Source organism: Taudactylus pleione, unplaced genomic scaffold (genome assembly GCF_031769625.1).
Source record: "Taudactylus pleione unplaced genomic scaffold, aTauple2 ptg000734l, whole genome shotgun sequence".
NCBI lineage: Eukaryota > Metazoa > Chordata > Amphibia > Anura > Myobatrachidae > Taudactylus > Taudactylus pleione.
This window is the reverse complement of record NW_028285136.1, coordinates 2207092-2224872: the sequence shown is the minus strand read 5'-3', so window position 1 is coordinate 2224872 and position 17781 is coordinate 2207092. Positions and strand designations below refer to the sequence as shown.

At 47.1% G+C, this 17781-nt stretch overlaps 1 protein-coding gene across 4 annotated transcripts in view; it reads right to left on the bottom strand.

The window, feature by feature from the left end:
* NTM (neurotrimin) overlaps nucleotides 1-17781 on the bottom strand; it is a 916745-nt gene that overhangs the window by 229470 nt on the left and 669494 nt on the right. The gene's annotated exons all lie outside the window — the stretch shown is intronic.

Genomic DNA, 17781 nt, shown 5'->3' with positions numbered 1-17781 from the left:
AGGCCCTGATGTTTAGGGAGCAAAGTATGTACGTGTTGCAGGGGAACGGTGGTGTGTGAGTATCTAACAGGGGAAATACCCAGCACAAACACTGCCAATAATGGGGGAGTTATATCTGGACTTGCCACCTACACATACCAATCAATAAACCTGGTTTTGGTCTATTGGAAGTTGGAACATGGTCATGGGCGCGTTGGAGCAAAACAATGGCAAATTTTCTGCATCCAATTTTGCCGTTTTAAATACCGATTGGGTTAGAGTTACATAAAGTTGAGGCAGCTAATTTGTGGGCTTGACAGATATTATTAAGAACGTACATTATTTAATTGGGCAACACGGAGGCAACACAGATGGTGTAATGGTCAGCATTACTGCCTCACTGAGGTCCTGGGTTGGATTCCCACCATTGCCCTAACTGTGTGGAGTTTGTATCTTCTCTCCAGGTGCTCTAGTTTCCTCCCACACTCCAAAAACATCCTGATAAGTTAATTGGCTCCTGACAAAAATTAACCCGTGTGTGTATGTGAGCATGTGATAATGAATATAGGGCCTGATTCAGAGCCGGACGCTCTTTCAGAGCGCTCGCTCTGAATCAGTGCCCGCCTATTGTATTTTTAGAGCGGCCTCCTGGTCGCTCGCATAGCTGTAGGTGACCACCCACAGCTAGTGCGAGCGGCCAGAATGATGGTCGCGATGGTCAAGACCATCACGACCATCGGACTTGCGACGAGACCCTTGTGGTAGGGTCTTGTTGCCGCAAGTCCCAGTGGACTTCTTGCTCTTACAGATCAAGAAGTCCACCCACTGACATCACTCTTACAGAGCAAGAAGTCCACCCACTGACATCACTTGTGATGTCAGTGGGACCGGCCCCAGACGGTAGGCGTTCCCATGGGAACACCTCCGCCTGGGCAGCCACGCCCCCGGCCCACCCACCAAAGGGGGCGTGCTGTCCCTGAACATCGACAGCACGCCCCCTTTGGTACGAGACCCGGAGCGACGGTTTGCCCATCACTATCCGGGTCTCGCGCAGGCGCACGATGGAGCCGCCTCCGTCGTGCACATGCGCACTGGGCCAACATCGACCCGCTCACGAGCGGGTCTGAATCAGGCCCATAGATTGTAAGATCCACTGGGGCAGGGACTGATGGGAATGGATAAATATATTATCTGTAAAGCGCTGCAGAATGTGTGCGCGCTATATAAATAACAGGTGATCTGTATCAATCCCAGGGAACTGACAGAGTTCAGCTCTGCGCACAAAATGGCTGCCTCTATTGGTGATGTAGTCGGCAATCCAGGTGCACACAATGCCGGCGGTCAGCATCCCGGCTCCAGAATCACGACTGAGAGTATTAGGGTTAGGTTTAGGCACTAGGGGGTCAGTTATGGTTAGGCTGCGGGAGGGAAGGGTTAGGGCTAGACTGTGGAGGGGAGCGCTAGACTGTGGAGGGGAGGGTTAGGTTTAGACTATGGAGGGGATGGTTAGGGTTAGACTGTGGAGGGGAGGGTTAGGGTTAGACTGTGGAGGGGATGGTTAGACTATGGATGGGATGGTTAGACTGGAGGGGAGGGTTAGACTGTGGAGGGGATGTTTAGGGTTAGACTGTGGAGGGGATGGTTAGGGTTAGAATGTGGAGGGGATGGATAGGGTTAGACTGTGGAGGGGATGGATAGGGTTAGACTGTGGAGGGGAGGGTTAGACTGTGGAGGGGAGGGTTAGACTGTGGAGTGGAAGGTTAGACTGTGGAGGGGAAGGTTAGGGTTAGACTGTGGAGGGGAGGATTAGGGTTAGACTGTGGAGGGGAGGGTTAGACTGTGGAGGGGAGGGTTAGGGTTAATCTGTGGAGGGGAGGGTTAGACTGTGGAGGGGAGGGTTAGACTGTGGAGGGGAGGGTTAGGGTTAGACTGTGGAGGGGATGGTTAGGGTTAGACTGTGGAGGGGATGGTTAGGGTTAGACTGTGGAGGGGAGGGTTAGAATTTGGAGGGGATGGATAGGGTTAGACTGTGGAGGGGATAGATAGGGTTAGACTATGGAGGGGATGGTTAGGGTTAGACTGTGGAGGGGAGGGTTAGACTGTGGAGGGGATGGTTAGGGTTAGACTGTGGAGGGGAGGGTTAGACTGTGGAGTGGATGGTTATGGTTAGACTGTGGAGGGGATAGTTAGGGTTAGACTGTGGAGGGGATAGTTAGGGTTAGACTGTGGAGGAGATAGTTAGGGTTAGACTGTGGAGGGGATGGTTAGGGTTAAGACTGTGGAGGGGAGGGTTAGACTGTGGCGGGGATGTTTAGGGTATACTGTGGAGGGAAGGGTTAGGGCTAGACTGTGGAGGGGATGGTTAGGGTTAGACTGTGGAGAGGAGGGTTAGACTGTGGAGGGGAGGGTTAGACTGTGGAGGGGAGGGTTAGTCTTTGGAGGGGATGGATAGGGTTAGACTGTGGAGGGGATGATTAGGGATAGACTGTGGAGGGGATGGTTAGGCTTAGACTGTGGAGGGGAGGGTTAGACTGTGGAGGGGATGTTTAGGGTATACTGTGGAGGGAAGGGTTAGGGCTAGACTGTGGAGGGGATGGTTAGGGTTGGACCGGGATCGCGTACCCAAACCCTTTATTGCGTATACCCTCAAAATCTTCACGATTTTGTCAAAAACTTTGCTAATTTGAGGGGTCTGTCCTGCAGTAACCTTTGGGACTGAATGGTCACAGACGTTATGGAGGTACGCCCAATTTACCTTCGCTCTGCATAACGTAACAGTGAACAATCACCACTTGTGTGTGCGCGAATGAAAATGTGGTAGAGAACTACGAAGGGTGGGGGACATGACCACGCCCCCTGCCCCAATCTTCTCACTTGCTTGTATAACATTCCAACATCAAGATCACTGATCTTTTTATGCTGTACCCACCGAAATCAAGAAAGAGAACAAAAGGCAAACCTGATGGTGGGAGGTAACGTGGGGTGGCTAGTCAGGTGCGGGCGTGTTGCACTTACACCAGTGCCCATGTTCCGACGTACATTCTGCGCCTCTATAGAGCTGTCCTAATGTCTGATGGTGCACAGTACTGCGTCCACTGCTCAAGTTGTCTGTCACTGGGAGTGGGACTGTAGCAGCTTCACACTTCTATCTCCCATTATGCCAGAAGGCAGAAGACTGTACAATGTGCCGTTTAGGCCCGAGCCCACAAGGCAAGACACCCCCTCCCTCCCCGCTTACTGCACAGGCAGCCCAGAGCAGACTACAGCTTTAATTAATGTTTGAGGGGGCCCCCGGCCCTTGCCCCCTGTTGATATGCATGACACCAACGGTATGTATTATTATAGACTCACTAGCCAGATAGACTGAACCAGGAACTTGGGTTTATTGCAGTAAGCCAGTTTTGTACGGCCATACTCACATATATATTTATATATACATAAGCAGCGGCGATGGAGTGGCGCATACAGTGGACCGTCCGGGCTCTTCACGATCCAGGCCGGGATCTGCCAGGAGTCCCCACCGCTCCTTGTAATGGAGCCTCTCACTGTAGATCCCTTATTAAATATGACATATTGATCCCCAGTATAGATGGTCAGTATGCTTTAAATATTCCCGTATTGTTGCTGTCAGGTTCCTTTAAAATCTGAGTGATACTAATAGAAAATCCTCCTTGCAGGAGAGTATGTATTATCGCACATTATGTGCCTTTGCATCGAATAAAGAGGGCGTATTCCCAGTCCTGACGCATTTAGCATTTTCCTGGTAATTTACTGACCTGCTGATTCTGTACCATTGTATCCTACAGATTGTATTTTATTTATCCCGGAGACAGAGAGCAGAATGTCAGCCTGAGCCCCAATAGTATTATGAAATGTAAACACTCAGCAAGATAGAGCTCTCGGTGAGGAATCTCTTATAGCTCGGCTTCCCGTGCAATAACAGAAACGCGTTCCGTATAAACTAGTTATATCCCCCCCTTTAAAGTTCATTTCAAACCACAGATGACAAGGGTTGGTTTGTCATACACTAGTGGTGATGTTTGATTTATTCCCCGTACAAAACAGCCCCCATAAGAAACTGTGAATGAAGCAGATTGTTACACCAGGACGGGCCTCTTCAGCGGATGAATATCATATGTCTATTAGAGGGGGGTCTGATCTCTAATTATTTCCCTGCATCACAGAAAATTGTAATTATATACTCGCGTATTTCAGCAGATTATGCGAGGAGTAACATGTGCCTGTCTGTTTATTTCCTCTGCCCCTGTTCACAGGATAAAATCAGATTAAACAGCATTCCAATTATGCAACATATTTCCCGAAGAGTGCTGCCTGGCGCATATCAAACGTAATCATATTCTGTTTATGCCGGAGTCAAATGCATAAAGCGCATTACAAGAGCCATGCAAATTCCTGTAAGAAAGGGATCTCCCTTCGTGTTTGAGGAAAATATTTCAATGCCGGATGAACAATAAGGAAAAGAAAAAATATAGAAACAGTGAAATTGTGTAATAAGGGAATGAAATGCGTTAGTTTCAGAAACGAGCTCAAACCATCAAAGGGTGAATATTGTCAACAAAGTCTTGTTTAATTATAATAACGTGAAATCATTACTCTGCGTGGCCGACTGTACCCAAGTTCTAGGGTTTAAGTATTTATTTCTGAAAAGGTTTGTTCCTGCATATGTCCCTATTTTTCAGTACTGACATATTGCACACTACAACTTATCATATTTATAACTTCTTACCCTTTGTTTTTGATTTATTATTTATACATTATAATGTAGAGTAAAGGAGCGTACACACTACACGATATGCTCCCTGAGCGATATCGTCTAGTGTGCCCCCGGCAGGCTGTGCTCAATGTCGTTCATGACACTGAGCACACCCGCTGAACGATATCATTAACGATATCGTTCAGCGCCCGGCTCTCTCCGCCATTCCCCAACATGCAGCAACCTGACGACATCGGCAGGTTGGCCTGCATGTTTACTCGATGAACGATAATGACGAACGACCCGCGGGAACGCGCCTCGTCGTTATCGTTCATCGTTTTGGTGTTAAAAACGGACGATAAAGTGGACGACTGAATGATAACGTTATCGTTCAGTCGTCCACTTTAATCGCCCAGTGTGTACGCACCTATAGGCTGATTATTTAGAATGCAACGCACTAACAGTATACATACATGACATTTAAAGATAACATAAAGGGGATGTGCGAAGATCCATCTATAATTGGGTTAGACCAGGTAATTAATCGCACCTGACCAACAGAAAAGGAAAACTCCTTATTCGGGACCAAAAGAGCACGGTGGAATTCCCAGGGAAGTCTCCGAAGCTATAGGAAAACAGACTGCGATGCTTATGGCGGTAAGCAGCCCGGCTGGCAGGCGTATGTATGTACAGTGTTTTATTAGTAAGTACTCTGACATTTTGTGTCTCATCTTATTTTCATGGTTTGCTGTGTTACGCTGCGTGTCATAGCCAGGCCTGAAGTCTTAGTATCCTCCTATGTCTGCAAGTCATCTTTTACCCTGAAGGACGGTGTGATTCCAGATCTCAAGACAAAACATTACTCAAAGTAAGGGGAAAGAGATCTTTACAGTGTCCCCATCCTATTAATAACATCACTATCAGAATCTGATATCAGAAGCATTTCCATCATTCTTACCCAGATGGCAGACAGGCTTTGCTGTGATTCCACAGGGGCTATTGCATACCTCCCAACATGACCCGCTCCAGGAGGGACACAATGCTCTGGTCCTGGAATTACCTGGTAATTTATGATTGGTGGAGGCTCCAGGGGTGGGGTTGCAGCACAGTCCAAAATTCAAATAGGGGAGTCACACCAACTGCCAGCGAGTCCCAGCCAGTGATGTTTGGCAGCGTGTGAAATGACAGTTGGTGAGGCTCCCCTATTTGAATTTTGGACTGAGCTGCAGACCCACCTCTTACCAGGGAAGTCCAGGACCAGAGCATTGTGTCCCTCCTGGAGAGGGTCATGTTGGGAGGTATGCTATTGGGCTATGTGTATCCTGCCATGACTGTACTTCATAGGACCTACTTAGTCCGTTTATAGGAGAATTTGTGTCTTTTCCTTCCTTTTGGGTTTCAGTTTTCCACAGATGCAGCAAACACCTCTCCTGAGCATGAATGGCGGCTGTGCCCAGTAATAATATCTTCCTGGTCATTTATAGCCAATGACAATGCCCTCTAACATCTATGCCCAGAAATTGCATCAGTCCTACTCTTAGTAGACCCTGCTTTCCCCAGGGGAACCCAAGTTCCCAGACTGGCTGTCTGCAGGGGTCTTATGCCAGGTACAATTACTGGTTAACAGTATAGAATAGATCACAAGAAACGGGTCCGACAGACCTCAAGGGTATGTCCAATAAGATCTGGAAAGGTTATACTGACCACTGCGCTACACTAATAAAATGACCATGTCAAATCAGTGTCCTTTCTCATCGCCAATACCTACATTCTGCCCTGATGCCCACTGATCACCCCCTGATCTCTTGTTCCCTTGAGAGGGTGATTGGGCTCTTTTCTACACTCTCTGAAGTTTTAAATAATCTTGTGTTAAACCCTAAACCAGTGGTTCCCAAACTTTTTCGAATCACATGGCCCTAGAGCATCAGCATTTTTTCCATCCCCTGGGCCAAAGGTTTCTTATCGAGAAATTCAGCAAAAATTACATGAAGTAAATTGTGCTTATACTGTATGTCACCCTTAGGGCTAAAGTTACTAAGATGGGGGTTCTATTAAGAAGTGATGTTGCCCATAGCAACCAATCAGATTCTACTTCTCATTTACCTAGCACCTCCTAGAAGTTAATACCTGGAATCTGATTGGTTGCTATGGGCAACATCACTTCTTAATAGAACTCCCATCTTAGTAACTTTACCCCTTCGGCTCAGTTATGTGGTGGGTGACAGGGCTGCGCTTCTTTTGGCAGCCATTAGTACTGGTTTTGCCCATCACACTGACTTTATTTTCTTACTGAACCACTAACCCGAGGCACCTTGGCAAGTGCCCTGAGGCACCCCAGGGTGCCATAGCACCCAATTTGGGAACCACTGCCCTAAACTGAAAGGCACACATGATACATTACTTATAAACACAGGACAATATGTACAAACCATAGTATTTTATTTCTATAGATCCAAGGCTTGCGCCCGTTGTGGTCCCATTGTGAGGCCTTATGGGACATGCTGGTGCCGCACAAATCATCCACAATAATAATTAAAATACAGTGTAAAATGCATGAAAACTAATGTGCCTTTTAGACACTATTATGAGTTTTCCATGTGCTATCCCCAACGCAGCGAGCGCGCATTACCGCATGTTTAGTGTGGCGTGCTGCGCGATAGAACCTTAAACGCAACGGTAACATTTCAGAAAGGAAAGGCGGGAACGGTGGCGCCCACTCCTATTTGCCATACTCTTTGTGCATGATCTCTAAGGGTGCCCACACATATATCGATCTGCACATGATCCCACGATGTGTGCGATTTCCCCTGAACTCTCCCCCGGCAGCTCCTACACACGATTTGGAGTAAAAAGCAGTAAGATCTATCGCGCATCTTAACTTTTTTTTTTTTTCCCCAGTGCATTTTGTCCCAGATTGTCAGATCTGCCCTACTGCACGGCAGATCTGACGATGCGATGTGCGACCAGCGGGGACGCGCATCGCATCGTGATCGTGAGTGGGGACTCACGATTTTCTCACGATTTGGCCATATTTTACACGATCTGTCGTCACGATTCGTCGGAATCGGCCAGATCGTGTAAAATGTCGCTATGTGTGTGGGCACCTTAAAGGTGCCCACACACATACCGACTTGCTCCCAATCAGCCAATGTACACGATTTCCCCTGAACTCTCCCCAGGCAGTCGTGGTCACGGCAGATCTGAAGATGCGATGTACGACGAGCGGGGACGCGCATCGGCATCGTGATCAAGTGTAGAAACTCACGATTTGCCCATTTTTTACATGATCTTTCGTCACGATTTGTCGAAATCGGCCAAATTGGATGAAAAGTCGGTATGTGTGTGGGCACCTTAAGAGCTACGCAGGAATATAGGGCATGAAATAGACCACGTTTTATTTATGAGAAACCGAAAGATTGCATAAGAAAAGAGGTGTTTTAAACCTCTAGGATGGGGGCAGGCATGTATGCAAATTACTTGTGGGAGTTAGCCTATGGCAAGCAGGGGCGGGTTTGTAACAGGAACATTATATAGTGGGATAAAAGTGTGGGCCAAAGCCTCTTTGTTCCAGATTCCTCCAGGACAGGGAAGTGCATTTTGTCAGTTGTCATTTTCCTTAATAAAACTCTCCTAGTGCTTCTCCTTCTTCTCTCCTCCTTTTCCTTATTGTATTTAGTCTCTTTTCATTTACTTCATATCATTGCTTTTACTTTTCCTTTCTGTCCTCAATCAGTGTCTTTTCTGATTTCTTGTTCTGCTGGGGGTGGGTGTAGCTATGTCCTGCCTAGTAATGAGCCTCCCCAGACCCTGGTCCCTGGCTCCACAGTGCCCCCATGTTATTAGGAGCTGCAGGTGTGGTTCCCCTATTGATAGTTCTATCCCCCCTCAGGCTGCAGCAGCTTTGTGGAAGGTGTGCCAGTGTGGGGGAGGGGTGCTTCCCTTAAGTCCTTAATGCCCCTGGTCAATATTATCTTTGTGGCTGCAATGGCCAGCACCATAGGCAAATGCAGGAGGGGTTTATGAGTGCCTTACCTGAACCCCCCCTCAGCCCACACCATGATGACTACAATAGAAATAGCATATAATACTAAAGTTGCATGTTTTTTAGGATCCCCTCAGTGTCACAAATGAAATAACCAGCACTACAGTCCCTGTTGATCTTTTAAATGTGTCAGCCAGTAGAAAAAGTTAAAAAGCCAGTAATGAATATTGTTGTGCACCAACTAGATCTGGAAAACATGCACTGTACGGGGTGCACTGATATGGATCACCTATTGGATCAATTATTAATACTGGATAATACACCATCCAGTACATAAGGGGACCAATCTGTGCATCTGTGTCCAGGACAGTGCATGGTTTCTTTTTCTGCCCTCTCCCAGATTCCCCAACTTGCTCATATGATCTGTAAAGGAGCCGGCACATGAAATAAAAAGATTCAGCTCAGACAGGATGGCTCTACTTCTACATATAATTACTTACTGTGTTTGCTGGTCCTGTATATGCCAGAATTATATCATTCAGTACATTCTTATGATGTATTTTATAGATGGTCTAAGTGCTGATTATGCCTCTTAATGGTAGAAAACAGTTGCAGCAAACAGTGTCAGTATTATGCTGGGCATTGAGGTATCATTGGGGGAATAGAATGCTTTAGTGATGCGTTATATGACAGTAAGGGGTAATGGCTTTGACTCTGCTTTATTTATCTATAGCACCTAAGATCTAGCTTTTATCTCCTTTGAATCATTATTATCAGCCAATAGAGGAGATTGTATTATATACTGTATTCTGAGCATTTAACTTACAAAATAGACAGAATACATGTGCTACAGTGAATTTCTACAGGGTGCACAGCTTATTATTGCAATCACTGCCCCAAGCAGCTATCACCGGGAAGCTCCATTCTCAGCTATGCTCCTACTTCGACAAATATACATTGCTGGAGGTCACGCAGCCTTCGCGTCCTGCCTATGAGGGGTACAACGCGTGCAAAGCAGCTAGTTCAGTTCGTCAGGGCTAACAGCAGGCGTCTGGGGAAAATGCTTCGCCTTTAATAATTCCACATTAAAATGTCGTTTTCGTCACCTCTGCTTGCGATGTGGTGGCAATCACCCAGTTGCCAAGTGTTTCAAGGGGGGTGCCCAGCAGCAGCCTGCACAGCCAGCAAAAGGCACAAGTGCTAAGTAAAGTTCCATCCCCTGTCCGTGTCACAGCGATAGCAAAATGGTTGAGTTGGTACCCGGTTCTGCAGGACGCAGAATTTTCGTTAAAAGGCTTCAGTTTTGGTTTTCGTTTACCTATTTGCAGGGATGTCGACACATATCCGCCTAGAAATTTGAAGTCTGCCTTTGAATTGCCTCACATTCTTAGGGAAAAAGTGGCTGGCGAGGTTAGCGCAGGCGCATTGCTGGGCCTTTTGCAGAACCCCCATTAGGGATCTTGTGAATTCCCCGGTGGGAGTGGTTCCCAAGAAAATTCCAGGAAAATAAGGGCTCATGCAACATCTGTCTTATCCGCCAGGCTCGTCAGTAAATTATGCCATACCAGTTGAGGTTTCCTCGGTGGTGTACCAGTCTTTTGACGATGCTTTGGACGTCATTAGGTGTTATGGTCCGGGCGCACTGATGGCTAAGATAGATGTTGAGTCAGCTTTTCGTCTACTTCCTTTGCACCCAGAGTCATTCCAGTTTATGGGTTTTTAGCTTGGACAACGGATATTGCATAGACAAATGCTTGCCTATGGGGTGTTCTGTGTCCTGTGCGTTTTTCGAGCATTTTAGCACCTTCCTACACTGGTGCGCGGAATTTATTTATTTAATTTTTGCGGTAGTCATGGAATAGCCCACTATCTCGATGACTTTCTGTGTGTCGGCCCTTCCGGTTCAGGCAGATGCAGTTATCTTTTGTTTTCTTTACGAGCGCTGTTTTTTCATTTGGAGTTCCCGTTGCTGTGGACAAAACGGAGGGCCCTTCCCCTTGTCATTCCTGGGTATCGAGATCTGTACCTCGGTGGGTTCTTGTCGCATTCCTCTCGATAAGCCTGTCAAGTAATGCCATAGCGGAATGCACGGCTTCCAGTAGAATTACCCTGCGGCAGGCGCAATCCCTCCTGGGCCTGTAAAGTAATTCCAATGGGCAGAGCTTTTTCACGTAAATTGGAAAGGGCCACGGCTGGTGTCACTAACCGAGACATTTGCTACGTTTATCCTCAGAGATTAAGCAGGACCTCTCTGTCTGGGTCTCGTTTCTTCGGGATTTTAATGACGTTCGGTTGTGGATGTCTCCAGCCGCTGACAATTTGCAGCTGCAGCTGTTCACCGACGCAGCAGGCACCACGGGGTTCGGATGTTACCTTGATGGCTCCTGGTGCGTTGGCCGTTGGCTGGAAGAATGGGTGGGAAAGGGTTTGACTAAGGACTTACTCCTTCTCAAACTCTTTCCCATAATGGTTTCCTTGGAAATCTGGGGGGAATGGTTACGCAATCGCAGCATCATTATCAGGTGTGACAACCTGGGCATGGTCCATGCGATACAATCAGCAACATGCGGCTTCCCTGCTGGTTTTGCGCTTGCTAGCGCAGCTGTGCTCACATGTTTGCGCTGTAACATCATGTTTAAGGCAAGACACATTCCTGGGGTGGAGAATGAGATAGACGATGCGTTATCACGTTTCCAGTGGGCTAGGTCCCGATCTGTGGCCCCTGGTGCTGACGTTGTGCTTTGCCCCTCTTATGTTTGGCAGGTGATCGAGCCGGCATGGAGGGCTAAGCAGAACAGTCTTTAGCCCCCTCCACGTTGCGAGCATATCGGCAGGCATGGAATGAATGGGAAGATTATTCCCGTAGCAGCAAACAGGCAGGTAAGAGTCAGCATCGTTCGATGCTTTCTTTTATTTGGAGTCTCCGTTTGGCTGGCAGATCCAGGGCTTCTGTTGCGCGCTCTTTGGGGGGCATTGCATTTTATTGTAAATTGAAGGGCCAACCTGACTTTACTAAAAGTTTTCTGATAGTGAAGGCTTTAAAGGGTTTGGCACGGGTCTCCCGGCCAGTAGCTGACCGTAGGAGACCTGTGGACGCTCATCTGCTTCCGGCAGTATTAGGGGCGGTTCTCGGAGTGGCTCTTACTGCGTATGAGGCGGTCCTGATTCAAGTGGTGTTTTCGGAGACTTTTCACGGCACCTTGAGGGTATCGGAGCTGGTGGCATCATCCAAATGGGTTGATGCCGCCATGCTCCTCTCGGATATCCTGGTCAGTGAGAGGTCTGTTCTCTGTAGGATTCGGCAGTCGAAGACCGACCAGACTGGTAGGGGTAGGTGGATCTCGTTGGGTCCATCTAGGGACGAACAGATCTGCCCCGTGGCACTAGCTATGCGGTATGAGTTATTGCGGCCGGATGTTCCTGGTTCATGACTCATGCATATGGACAGGACTCCGCTTACCAAATACCAGTTTGGTTGGTTTTTGAAGAGGTGTGTATCAGTTTTAGGCCTCCCGCCTCAAGATTTTGGTACACACTCGTTTCTGATCGGAGCCGCAACTTCGGCGGCAGCTGCGGGTTTCTCGGCATCAGAAATTAAGGCCCTAGGACATTGGAAATCGGATAGTTATAAAGGTTACATTCGACCTAGGCATGAAGGCCCTTTGTTTAAAGTCATTTCACAGTCTGTTCCGGTTATGTTTATATTTTATGCTTGCCTGGTTTTTGTCTTGTCTCATGTACTGTCCTGTCTTGTCTGTTACCCCTGTCCGTCCTACTCGGGATTAGCTACTCGCCATTGCTGGCAATGGGAGTCTTGAGGGATTTTACAATTTTTACCTGAACTGACGGATTCAATTCGGCTATTCTCAATCATTTAATTAGGCCATAGTCCATCCCTCAGCAGGTTTTTATTTTACCTCTTGCCGAGTTCACCTGTTTTTTCCCAATTCCCCCCCACCCATTCTTCCCCTTTGTGTCTTCTGTTTGTCTCAGCCACTTCAAATAGTAAAGTCGGCGACCAATAGAAAATTTTTCTTTTTGGCAGATACTCACTTATGTTCTATCAGATCCCACTAATACACCATAAAATGTTATTGTTTTATGACAATTACTAATTTTTTATTTACTGCTTTCCTCCACCTTTAGGATTGCTCTTTGACACGCAGGACATTTGGGTTATAGGCCACTCATATATTTTCTGGGCTGCTAGGTTTGAGTTCAGATCAAGCTCCAATTTTTGAATATTCAGCTAGGGTCCGTTGGATAGGTTCCAGAGGTATGAGATGGCATTCCTTTTGTCCTAAACTGTTAGAGTATGCAAGGCTTTTTGGTAGGCCACGTATTTTGGTGGCTTATTTAGGAGGCAACGACTTAGGGCAGAGGTCCACTGTAGAATTACGAGTTGATATTGTCAACGATTTGGCGAGGGTGCTATCGGCCTGGCCCTTGTGTAAATTAATTTGGTCTTGCATTGTACCTCGACAGGTCTGGCGTGGGGTTAGGAGTTTTCCTGCTAATGACGAAGCTAGGAAGAAACTTAATTTCGCAGTTGCCAAATTTGTGATGGCCAATTATGGCCGTTTCATTTACCATAATAACATTCAATTTCGATTTAGTTATATGTATAGACCTGATGGAGTTCATTTAACAGAGGAGGGTGTGTCATTGTTTATTGGGGATCTTTTTGAGGAGTTGGCGTTATTGGGGTAGTACTTGGTATGGTGGCGGTGCGGCGGTTCTATAAGCTGAACCTTGCTGTGGCGGGAAAGAACGGCAGTTCACCAGTCCAGGTGCAATTATGATTTAAGGGCGCTCCCTTCGTTGACTGGTAGTTGGCTGTACCAACCTAACGGGGGGCAGTATCATCACCTAAACGGGTGGGTAGTCAAGTTAGAGGGTGAGCGTTACCTTTTGTGTTTGACATGGTTACATGGTTATGTGTATGCACTCTGGGCGATCTACGCCTGCTATGCCTTTTGTTGTTTGTGTGTGGGCATAGCAGATCTGGCTGATTTCTGGCCGTCCTTTCTTTGCCACCATACATCCTTAAATAAATAATAATTATTATTGCTCCAATAAATCGCCATCAAGTTATCTGCCAAATCCACGTCTCAGTGTCTTTATTTTATGTTAGTATGATAAGTGGTTTGCACACATGACAACACCTCATCCGATAGAAGGTTTAGAGAAACCGAAAGATTGCATAAGAAAAGAGGTGTTTTAAACCTCTAGGATGGGGGCAGGCATGTATGCAAATTACTTGTGGGAGTTAGCCTATGGCAAGCAGGGGCGGGTTTGTAACAGGAACATTATATAGTGGGATAAAAGTGTGGGCCAAAGCCTCTTTGTTCCAGATTCCCCACCCTCCCTCCCCTATAAATTTTGGTATGTTGTGGGTTTGGTTTTGGGTGGCGGGAAAGAACGGCAGGTCGCCAGTCCGGGTGCAATTATGATTTAAGGGCGCTCCCTTCGTTGACTGGTAGTTGGCTGTACCAACCTAACGGGGGGCAGTATCACCACCTAAACGGGTGGGAAGTCAAGATGGGGGTGAGCGTTACCTTTTGTTGATGATATGAGTTACATGGTTATGTGTATGCACTCTGGGCGATCTACGCCTGCTATGCCTTTTGTTGTTTGTGTGTGGGCATAGCAGATCTGGCTGATTTCTGGCCGTCCTTTCTTTGCCACCATACATCCTTAAATAAATAATAATTATTATTGCTCCAATAAATCGCCATCAAGTTATCTGCCAAATCCACGTCTCAGTGTCTTTATTTTATGTTAGTATGATAAGTGGTTTGCACACATGACAACACCTCATCCGATAGAAGGTTTAAGAGATTATTGTTCAGTTTGGTTTTTTTAGTAGCACAAACTTCAAGTCCTTGACATTCTCTCAGTTATTCGGATTTTATTCAGCTGTTTTTACATCCGTTGTGAAATCTCTCTTAAGTTTTATTTAGGGGGAAAAAAAAAAAGAAAAAACGTTCCCTCCTATGGAACGCCGCAACCGGATCCGTACTACGCCGCGCTAGGTTTACATGATGAGAGAAGGGACAAAATATAGAAAACGGGAGAACAGAGGGATGGATTGCCCTCATACCGCTGGCACAAACCGTCTTCCTAATGAGAATGATGAATAATTACAGGGATCAGCTCTGCGGTTCTGATAAGTGTCTATTTTTTTCCTTTTTTTTTTAAATCTTTGATGACCATCTAACTTTACATCCCCCCAACTCCCTCCGAGTAAGTGCTGCTATGCTGCTGGCTTCTTCTGCTGAGCCAGATCGGAGAACAAACGGCTCTAATTGTTAATGCATGTAAATGTGCCAATTTTGGCTGGAGATTGCTTTTATAAGCTAATTGGAACAATATAAAGTCCCCCTCCACCCCCCGTGGGGATTAGTCCCCAGATGAAGGCAGAGAGAGCTCAGGCAGCCACACGTACAATACAGAGGAAACCCTTTATTCTTACAGACAGCCCTGTGATCCCCCTAAGAGTTCACTTTAAAGAGTGTGTGCGCAGGGGGGGGGTGTAAAAGGATCTTTGATCGAGTGAAATAATCCACTCACAGGGGCAGCAACAAGGCAGGTCTACCTCAAGAATATACATCATGGTCTATTATCTACAGGCGTTTACTCGAAGCCATGCGCAAACCTGTACACTTATTATAGGACTAGGGCCGAACCTTTCACGGCCTAAATATTATACATAAGGAACGTTTTATCTTCTGTCGAGCAGAGACTTGGGTTTTTACTTCAATTAAGAATTCTTTGGGGACTAGTTAGCAATTTTCTCAAAATGTCCCAGTGTAAAAATAAATTATTTTCAGTGGGTATTTATCAAACTTCGCTTCCCAGGAAAGTGACTCTGATAAGAGCCCATCCTGGCGAAGAGAGAGAGAGGTACTGTAAAGTGATAGTTGATCAGGGGCAGAACTATGGGAGACAATGGAGGCGCCTGCCGCAGGGGTCCAGCTCTGAAGGGGCACCTCCTCCATTGTCCGCAACATATTCACCCCACTTATGGCTGTAACTATGTACCCGGAGTGTACCGTCACGGCCGCCCAATACATGGCACCTCTTCCTGGCACCTGAGAAGCCACCATACACTAGTGGAGAGCTCCATGTCAGACCATCAGCTGCTGCCTCCGTCTATCTATAGCCTGTCTGCATGCGAATTGCTACAATACAGTGTCAGTGGCTGTAACGGGGAGGGGGGGCACCAAATTATAACTTGCCTCCGGGCGTCTGGGATGAACTTACGCCACTGTAGTTGATGCTATCACTTTACTTTATTTTATTTATTGCAGCCACACTCCTCATGGAAGGACCAGCCCTGAACACCCTGAGGCTGGTTTTCATTGTAGCAGGGGGGACCCCCACATGTAGACTCCTGTATCCATGGCTGGTACAGTACATGCACTGCATATTATTCATCTACCATGCGTAGTACGGTTCTGCCAAGGTTCCATCTGGTGGCAGAAAAATGCATTGCAGGGAAATTCACTGCCAAGCCTTCGGGAAACATACTTGTGGCGTGGCACGTAAGAAGTCACACCGTGGTAAATGTCAGTTTAACTCTTGCTCATTCTGTACACAGAGCCATTCTGTTTGCCAGTAGCTGATGTATTATGGATGTCTGACAAAGAAGCACTGATGAAATGCAGCTAGGATGAAAGTTGTACAGCGCTGAGAGACAGCTGCAGCCTTTGGGGATCCACAATACAATGCTCCATGCTGGACTAAGGACCCACTACTACAGCAGGCAGCTTGTTCATTGTCAATTGTTACTGTGGAACCAGTGAGTAAGTGATTAATAAAGTATTGTGTCACACTTTCCATAGATGGTGCCCCAGACACGTGGACCAGTTTTTGTGGGCTGCCCATATTCATGAGCTTGCAGTCAATCCATTCATTATGAACCCTTTACATGATTATATCACCGTGGCGAGCTGACATTCGCCCTCCGTCTGCACTATCTAGGTCATGGGCATTCTATAAGGGACATTCGGGGGAGATGTATGAAGGGGCGTTCGTTATGGGGTTTAGTGGTATCAGCGCACGATATGTGTATTAATGTGGGGTTGGGTGTTAAATGACAGGGGCGCTGTCCCCCCCATGTGTCAGCCAATGTATGAACAGTCAGAGGCATTGATCGTTCCGTCAGCTGCAGCTATCGATTTTCGACAGCTGCAGTGGTCAACACATCAGTGACAGCATTGTCCCTGGCTGCGGCAGCTTCTGGGCTCCAGGCTGTGTGAGCGGGAGATCTCGCGCCTGCCCACTGGAGACGGTCAGGAGGTGAGACACTAGGCTGATGCACTGTGGGGTCTGGCAGGAATCGACGGGGGGGGGGGGGTTCATTCCCCCACTCCGGCAGGCGAGATGTTAATACAGGGGGGAGATGTCACTGTAGCACATCTCCCCCATTGGCTGGCCTCTAGGACAAGATGGAAACTGCATCCCACAGATAATGGAGGCAGGGGTAAATATAGAAGCGTTGTTAGTGTTCGAGAACTGAAGCACGTGAGAACATATTATTATTCTGTTGTTTAAATAGTGCATACATATTCCGCAGCGCTGTACAGATAATATTCAGTCATTCACATCGGTCCGTGCCCAGTGGAGCTTACAATCTAAATTGCCCATTACATGGAATCATGGAATTAACCTAGCAGTATATTTTTGGATTGTGTGAGGAAACCAGAATACCTGCAGGAAACTTATACAAGCACAGAGAGTACATACCAACTACACACAGATAGGGCATTGATTGAAAGCAAACCCACAATCCCGGTTCTGTCAGGAAGCAAAGCTAACCACTACACCACCGTGCTGCCCCTTAACAACACTTCTGAGCAACCTCACATTCAGGGTGCACTGCTAGCACATCCTCGGAGGCCTGTCGCTCTGAAGTCTCCTATAGTGACATTACCCACTGGTGGGGAAAGCACTGGTCTTGTGACTGCTGGGGGTGTGGAGGATGCAGCAGAGACCAGGGCTGGCTGTAAGCCTCAATGCTAGTAATTCCACTGGTTACCAGTCCCATTTTCTAGTAAGCGCACTCTGGCCCTGATTCAGAGCCGGTCGTTCTGACAGAGCG